General features: G+C 41.5%; 1 pseudogene; it reads left to right on the top strand.

Annotated features, from left to right (window-relative positions):
* Positions 1 to 534: 534 nt before the first annotated feature.
* Positions 535 to 1,647, top strand: LOC117063000 (annotated as a pseudogene).
* The last annotated feature ends 7,648 nt before the right edge of the window (positions 1,648 to 9,295 follow it).

The following is a 9,295-nucleotide window of genomic DNA, read 5'->3' as shown; positions in this document are numbered from 1 at the left end:
GCAGAGATCTGGCCACTGCACTCCAGTTTGGGCGACAGAGCGAGACTCCACCTCAAAAAAAAAAAAAAAAAATTCTGACTGACAATTGATTGAGTTTATCTGAAGACCTGGGATAAATAGAAATGAAATGTCTGGGTTAAAATAAAAGATTGTGGAGACCAAAGTTCTTATTTGCAGAAGAAGTCTTCAGGTAGTAGACTTCAGAGAGAATAGGCTGTAAAATGTTTCCTGTCAGACTTAAAGTCTGTGTTGATGTGAATGCCTGAGAGGTTTAATTAGGCATATCCGATCCCCACTTCCCATCATGGCCTGAACTGGTCTTTTAGGTTGAATTTTTAGAGAGCCCTGGCCAAGGACAAAGTCCATTCAGATAGTTAGGGGAGGTCTTAGAATTTTATTTTGGGTTGACAATTGAGTACCTATTTCAGAATTGTGGTAATGCAATTGAAGATACTCTAGTCAGGGCTCTCTGCTCCTCCCATTTGACAGACAGCCACATCTTCTCATGTAGCACCAGCCACATCCTGAGATACCATGGTGAAGGTGAAGGCCAGAGTCAATGGATTTGGCCATACCGGGCACCTGATCACCAGGGCTGCTTTTAACTCTGGTAAAGTTGATATTGTTACCATCAATGACCCCTTCACTGGCCTCAACTACATAGTCTACATGTTCCAGTATGATTCTACCCATGGCAAATTCCACAGCACTGTCAAGGCTGAGAATGGGAAGCTTGTCATTAACGGAAATCTCATCACCATCTTCCAGGAACGAGATCTCACCAAAATTAAATGGGACGATGCTGACGCTGAGTACATTGTGGTGTCCACCAGTGTCTTCACCACCATAGAGAAGGCTGGGGCTCACTTGCAGCAGGGAATCAAAAAGGTCATAATCTCTGCCCCCTCTGCTGACCGCCCCATGTTCATGATGGGCGTGAACCATGAGAAATATGAAAACGGCCTCAAGATCATCAGCAATGCTCCTGTACCACCAACTTCTTAGCCCCTCTGGCCAAGCTCATCCATGACAACTTTGGCATTGTGGAAGGACTCATGACCACCATCCACACCATCACTGTCCCCCAGAAGACATTTTACAGCCTATTCTCTCTGAAGCCTGCTACCTGAAAACTTCCTCTGCAAATAAGAACTTTGGTCTCCACAATATTTTATCTTAACCTAGACATTTCCTTTCTATTTATCCCAGGCCCCTCCAGGAAACTGTGGTGTGATGGCCACGGGGCTCTCCAGAACATCATCTCTGCATCTACTGGTGCTGCCAAAGCCGTAGGCAAGGTCATCCCTGAGCTGAATGGGAAGATTACTAGCATGGCCTTCCACGTCCCCACCACCAATGTGTCAGTCATGCATTTGACCTGTCATCTGGAAAATCCTGCCAAATATGATGACATCAAGAAGGTGGTAAAGCAGGCATCGGAGGCCCCTCAAGGGCATCCTGGACTACACTGAGCACCAGGTTGTCTCCTCCAGCTTTAACAGCGACACCCACTCTTCCACCTTCAATGCTAGGGCTGGTATTGCCCTCAGTGACCACTTTGTCAAGTTCATTTCCTGGTATGACAATGAATTTGGCTACAACAACAGGGCAGTGGACTTCATGGCCCACATGGCCTCCAAGAAGTAAGACCCCCAGACCACCAGCCTCAGGCCCTCAGCTGCTAGAAATTCCCTGTTGCACTAGGTCTCCTACCACACTGAGGATCTCCCCTCCTCACAGTTTCCATGCAGACCCCCCTGAAGAGGGAGGGGTCTAGGGAGCCCCACCTTGTCATGTATCATCAATAAAGTCCTCTGTGCTCAGCCAAAAAAAAAAATACTCTAGTCAGCAGGATTCCATGATTTTTCTCCAACAATATTCAACTGCTAGGTGTAGGTACAGGTAGAGACTTGGGTTTATAAACAGAGTTGAAGTTTCATTAAGTGGGTACACAGAGTAGCTAAGGATATTTTTAAGGAATGTTTGTAGTGCTGGACCACTGCATCTCAGCTGAGTAAGAAGGCAAGGAGATAAGGGCAATATGTATGAACAAGCAGTAGGGTGAAAGGATGAGGCTTCAATGAGATCAGAGGATTGTTTGAAAGGAAACACTGCAGTCAACGAACTGAAAGGAAGCCATAAAATCTAGATCTGGGAGGTAGTAATGACACAGTAGAAGGGTATGACTTATGAGTGAGCAGACATGGAGGAAAGGAGGTCTTTTGGGGGCTGAAGAAATCAAGAGATAGATGGGTCATTCATGTGGCATTAAGGATCCAAGAATGACCACAGAAGGAACAAGAGAAAAAGGCTGGAAGCCAGGTGCTAGAGTTATCAATGAAGGAGAGGGCATGGTAGGGAGGTCAGTAGATCGCCTACAGTAAGTTGGGGTGACAAGTGGAAAAGTCTGACAACTTTAAAGAAGCTGTTTTATTTGCTGTTTAATAGAAAAAAGACTTGAAAGGGAGCAATGGAGCACAGGAACATCACCTCTGTTAGGACCGGCAGTACCTAGGGAGGGAGAAAGCCAGCCTTGAGGGGGCTGCACGGGAGAAATTCTACTAGGGGAATAGAAGACACCAGGGTTTCAGTTAAAGTGAACAATGAAGAGAATGCACACAGAGAGAAAAAGTCTTTAGACAAAGTGTTAACAACAGACTGTGGATTATACAGAACACAAAAGACAGGTGTGGGAGGCCAGGGAAGAGCTGAAGATGGGGTTAGATTAGGTAGTGATTCTCAGTCCTAGCCGCACAACAGAATCATCTGGGGAACTTTTGAAAATACTGATTCCTGCACCCAGATCAACTGAATTAGAATCTCTAGGGGGTAAGGCCAGGGTATGCACAACATAGTAACCAAACTTTCAAATACAGTCATCACCCAGTATCCATGGGTGATTAGTTTCACGATCCCTGTGGATACCCAAATCCACAATGCTCAAGTCCCTTATAGAAAATGGCCTGCATAGAAGCTACACACATCCTCCCATATGATTTAAATCATCTCTAGATTACTTATAATAACTAGTACAATGTCAATGCTATGAAACTAGTTGCTTAGGGAATAATGACAAGGAAAACAAGTCTGTACTGTACATGCTCAGTACAGATGCAACCATTCACTCTTTTCAATTTTCCATCCGAGGCTGGCTGAATCCATGGATGCAGAACCAACAAATACAGAGGACCACTTGCTTGTACACACTAACACAAATAACAGATGAGAAGGCGGAAAATGGTATCGGTGTTTATCTCTGATGAGTACATCAGAATCTTAAGGGTGAATGTCTTTATACTTTCAAATTTTCTTGTGCATATTTCAGATTGAATTTTAAAAAGGCTTTCATTTGTTTGAGGGGGATTGCTTAAAGAAAGGAATTTATAATATAGTCTCAATTTCTACTGTTTACACATGGAATTTATTTGGTCTGTCTGACCCAATCTGTTTCTGGTAAAAGGAGCATGACATGAGCTTTGAAAAAATATCTAAAACTTAAAAATAAAGGAAAAAGCAGTCATACTGGGGCATTGCTTAGCATGCCTATCAAGAAAGCTTCTAGGCAAATTGCTAAAGAAAGTTATATATTTCTTTATATATTGAATCCTAGCAGATTGTGTGTGTGTGTATGAATATATATACATATTCACACACACACACCTATATATAGGTGTGTATATATATATACACACACACAATGAAATATTATTCAGCCTTAAAAAAGGAAATCCTGCTGTTTGTGACAAGGAACCTAGAGGACGTTATGGTAAGTGAAATGAGTCAAACATAGAAAGAAAAATACTGCATGATCTCACTTACGTGTGGAATCTAAAAGTAAAAGAAAGAAAGGGGGAAAAAAATCACATAGTAACAGAGAGTAGAATGGTGGTTACCAGGGGCAGGAGAATGGGAAGATGTAGGTCAAAGGGTAAGTCTAGAGATCTAACACGCAGCATGAAGACTACAGTTAATAATATTGTATTGTATATTCGAAATCTGCTAAGACAGCTTTTAGGAGTGCTTAGTACAAAAAAAGGAGGGGGTAACCACGTGAGATGATGAATATGTTAATTTGCTTGACTATATCATTTCACTATGTATATAAAAATGGCATGTTGCATACCTTCAACATATATAATTTTTAAAAGTTAACATATAATTGGCTTATTTTTTAATGTTTTAACATTTTTGTTTTAATTTCTAATAAGATAAATACTGGCAGACCATTTGGGTGACTCAATTTTTAAAAGCCAAAGGGGTTCCTGTGGCTAAAGCCTAAGACTCACTGATCTTGATCTGTCTGGCATTGCCATTTACTACTAAGGGCTCACATTACTCAGCATACTCATTTCAAAATGCCCTTCCTGGTGGACTACATAACTCCTATTTCTCCAATTCTGCTTTGAACCAGCCTTTTGCCATCTCTGGTTTCCTCATTAAGGAGTTGAATAAATTTTATTATGTATTCATTGTGCATTTGGATGACAGTCATGTATAAATTTCAGGATTACACTTTGATAGGAGGTATGATCTGCTGATTTATACAATTAGTCCTGAGGTTCTTTTCTCTGTAGTCAAAAGCTGATGAAAGAACAGGGAATATTATGAAGTGTCATAATCATTCTTAAACATTTCCCTAATGAAATGAAAGAAGACTGCAATAATCAGCTATGTCTAAAACTATTGTGTTCCTTCACAAAAGTATTTAAAAGGAAAGAACAAGTACAAAGCTTGTGAAGCAAAATGGCATAGTTTTGAAAGAATATCCAAGCTTCAGAATGCATCTGTAACTTGAGAGACAACATTTACTTTAACATGGAAGAAGTGCACACTTCCAATCTATGGCCAAGATCTTTCCCTCCCGATACAAGTTCCACCTTCCTCCCGGGAAAGAACACAGTACAACAATGTAATTTCAGCTCTGTCTGTGCAGAAAGCTTTCCTAGTCAGAAAAGTATAGAAACAGCAGGAGAAATCCATAATTCTGCTACTTATTAGGAAACACTTAACACTGATCTCAAGCTTCAGTGTGCGTTAGAATTATCTGAGAGACCTGGTAGAAATACAGATTTAAATTCACTATGCAATGTGGGTGGGGCCCAAGAGTGTACACTTACAACACAGCACTCCAGGTGACTCTAATTGAAAATAAAAAGCAAGCCAGGTGGAATGGTGCATGCCCATAGTCCTGGCTACTTGGGAGGCTGAGGTGGGAGGACTGCTTGAACCCAGGAGTTTGAGACCCCACCCCCAGCCCGTAAAAAATAAAAATAAAAATTCATACTTTGAGAAACTAGAGTATTAGAATTGGCTGCTTAGCTGTTCTATTTTTCTAAGAATCGTCCATGTAACCTTAATATCTAAATGTCAAGCCCCTCTACCTGATCTGAAAGGCCCTTCACCATCTGACCCAGGTCTTTAAACTTCAATTCCACTCCTACATCCATCTCTGCCCTTCAGTAACTCCCTAGAAGAGCCACGCTGGACAACTGCTGCATTCCTCCTTGATGTTGACCCTTCTCTCTCTTTCCTCTTCTCTGGGAGGTACTATTTACTCTTCACAGTGGTGTGGTAGGGTGGGTAAGTACATAGCACTCTGGACTCTAAAGCCAGTAGACCTGGTTTCAAATCCCAGAGCACACTCCCTTTGGTAAATGTGGTTGACCTCTTTGAGCCTGAGATGACTCCTCTATAAAATCAGAGGTAAGAATAACCCACGCCAAGGCTACTGCATGAGCACTGGCAGCATTTAGTATAGATGACAAACATGTTGATATCCCCCGACACACACAAAACCTTCAGTCTTCCCAGGAAAAACTGCCCTGTCCTCTCTAAATAATATAAACATCCCTCTTGGAGATAAACACAAACACACATTTTTATATGTATACACACACACACACACACACAGGCCTGTCCTTATAGGACAGCCTGTAAACCCAATTCTGGTAGGACTTATATAAGCAGATACTCAGGACGCTGCATTAAATCAAATCAGTATACTAAAGCTTTAAAAATAACATAGGCCAGGTGCGGTGGCTCACACCTGTAATCCCAGCACTTTGGGAGGCCGAGGTGGGTGGATTGCCTGAGGTCAGGAGTTTGAGATCAGCCTGGCCAACCCCATCTCTACTAAAAATACAAAAATTAGCCAGGTGTGGTGGCGGGTGCCTATAATCTCAGCTACTCGAAGGCTTAGGCTGGAGAATCGCTTGAACCTGGGAGACAGAGGTTGTAGTGAGCCAAGATTGTGCCACTGCACTCTAGCCTGGGTGACAGAGTGACACTCCGTCTCAAAAAAGGATAACCCAAATCCGTAAGGTAGCCTACCCTCACCATCCCCCCAAAGTTGTTTTACCAGGGTTTTTTTTTTTTTAATGATCATATTTCTTCATATTTTGATATTTTGATGCCAAGGGGAGAAAAAGCAACCAATATTTAGGATCCCACAGTTGCCAAATAACCAAGCTTACCTACAGTAGGTGGCATATGCCTAAGTATGGAAGGCGGATGGAGTTGAAATTGACTAATCCAGTCCATGTTAAAACATTGAGCATTTAGTACGCACAAAAATGTTTGATAATGTAAAAACGGTGCATAAAGTATGGTTTCTTCTTTCCAAGGAGCTCAACCCATTTGGGGAAAAGTACTGACAAAATGCTTTCTTCCATAGACAAAAATAGCAATGACCACCACCCTCCAAAATTCATCTTGTTCATCCTCTTCAGGAAACAGAGGAAGTTAAAAATAAGTACAATTTGGAAGATAAGTGTTTGTTTACAAATATCAGCGTCATAAAAAAGATTTAAAAGACTGTCTGCCAGGATGTGGAAATTCTCATCACATCCTCCTAACATCTGTGAGGGGTAATATCAGTCCTATTTTATAGATGAAGAAGCTGAGGCTCAACTGCTATATAAGCGTTAGCACCAATTCATGAAGCTTGTGGGGGTGGGGGGGTGGAGCTAGGAACAAAGTTCAGTTTTAACTATAAGCTCATCTCCTTTGCTTAGAATTGAAATTTAAGTATTCTTCCAGATCTAGGTTGAGTTTTTAGGTAGTCTTCACGTTTTGTAACCGAGAAGTCTAAACCATGCCATTTTAGATGACCTGTCTTACTGTCCTTGGCTGCAGACCCATTTGGCTCCAGAATGAGTATGTTGTTTACTAATTACCATATAAATTTGTCAGAAAGTTAGAGAACTCTTAAATAACAGCCCAAATGCCAGGGATGGGGTGGGGGTGGTCGGGGAGTAAGTTATGGACAAGCTTCAAGTACAGGTGGCTAAACAGCAGATCCAGCCTTAAAACAAGCAAACTTGAGGGCACGATTTTCTGTTCTTGTATCTGCTTCCCAAGCACCCTTCCTTCACATTTTATTTGATTCTCTCAACAATCCTATTATAGGAGGAAAACTGCCATAAAAAGAAAACTCTTAGCAGTTGTTTTAGTCCTTTTTCACACTGTTATAAAGACATGCCCAAGACTGGGTAATTTATAAAAGAAGAGTTGACTCACAATTCCACATGACTGGGGAGGCCTCAGGAAACTTACAATCGTGGCAGAGGCAAAGAGGCACGTCTTACGTGGCAGCAGGTGAGACAGATTGAATGAGCGAAGGGGGAAGAGCCTCTTATAAAACTATCAAATAGATCTCGTGAGAACTCACTATCACGAGAACAGCATGGGGGAAACTGCCCCCACAATCCAATCATCTCCCACCAGGTTCCACCTGGTGATTATGAGGGTTACGGGGATTACAATATAAGATGAGCTTTGGGTGGGGACACAGAGTCAGGCTATCTCAGCAATGATCCCAGGTCTAGTGTTCTCTCCTTAAAACTCCACCTACCCTAAGAATCAAAGTAACCATTAAATAATTACATAATGACCTAGGAAAATATCCCCGTTACATGAAAAAAATATATCATGTGCAGGATAATTCTATTTTTGTGTAAAACAAAAAACGAGTATATTTTATGCATATGTAGACATGTCAATAAGCAGAGGAAAGGTTCCAATAGTACACACCAAAGTAATGGTTCTCTCAGGTGTACAATCAAATGGACAGGAACATTTCTACTCTTTGCGTCATTTTTTAGAGTGGTAATGTTATGGGTAATTTTCAGCTTGTTTCGGTATTAGCAAGTTGTTACTTCCTCCACTTAGTGCCTTTAGAAATGCAGCCAAGACAATCCTTGCATCTTGAGTTGGGAATATTACTTGTCATTGTCTAAAGCTTCTGATTGAAACCTCTGGAGGTGTGTATAGTAGAGTCCTAAGTTGTAAGCCTGAGATGCCCAAGGTTCTTTTGGTTGAAGTGGTTTCCTACCTATCACACAGGACTGCCACTGAGTATGGCGAGTACTAACGTATATATGGAGGTGCTTTATTGAGCTATGCAAAGGCTGTGACTTCCCTCCCCTAAGCCCTTTCCTGTGTATCTCTAGGCAGTTTGGACCTATTCAGCTGATACATTTGGCTCTGAAAAGCAGCAAATGTCACAATCCTAAAAGGACATGAAAGTTGTATTTCACTGAGTACATTAAGGGCAGCTCAATTCCTCAGTCTAACTTAAAGCAAAATGCAAATCTGAAAGACAGAAGTTCCTAGGATCTAATGTAAGACTTCAGTAGAGAAGGTGAGGGAGCAATTCTCTGTGCTGCCTGGGAAACCCTCCATCTAGCTTTGACAGGAAGCAGTAACTGGAAGACTCCCCAAAGTCACATTCTCTTTCTGACAGAGGTTCCAAACAGAATCTAACAGTCATTTGATGAGTAATCTCTGGCCAAGTGAGAAGATGGCTACCAGAGGCACAGCAACTCAAGCTAATTTTCATCCTCACTCCACGACTATGACACGAATGGAAAAAACCCAAGATGTGCAGATCCATTCTGGTCAAGTTAGAGGGAGGGAGGGAATTCAGGACACGAATGTTTAGGCTAAAGCCTAAAAGTGTGAAATGGACTTAAGCAATGCACACTGGTAGATAAGCAGCTAATCAAAAAGCCTATTTATTACCTGGTTAAAAGCCTAAGCATCTGCTTTCCAAAAAGCCATTTGGATATAAACACAACAGACCATTAACAGCCATCACCACAGTGCTTTCCAAAATTACGTGGTATATTTTAATAGGTTCTTAATCACACTAAGACCCAAAAAAAAAAAAATCCCATAACAAAACAATGTAATTAAAACAGCACTCATACCTACAGCAAAAGAGGTCTCTTGCCCGCCCAGCTTAATTCTGAAGTAAAAAAATGTAGCAACCCCAGCAGAAAGTTCTCCGGAAATA

Source organism: Trachypithecus francoisi, unplaced genomic scaffold (genome assembly GCF_009764315.1).
Source record: "Trachypithecus francoisi isolate TF-2019V2 unplaced genomic scaffold, Tfra_2.0 Lachesis_group17, whole genome shotgun sequence".
Classification (NCBI taxonomy): domain Eukaryota; kingdom Metazoa; phylum Chordata; class Mammalia; order Primates; family Cercopithecidae; genus Trachypithecus; species Trachypithecus francoisi.
This window is presented reverse-complemented; position numbering and strand designations above follow the sequence as displayed.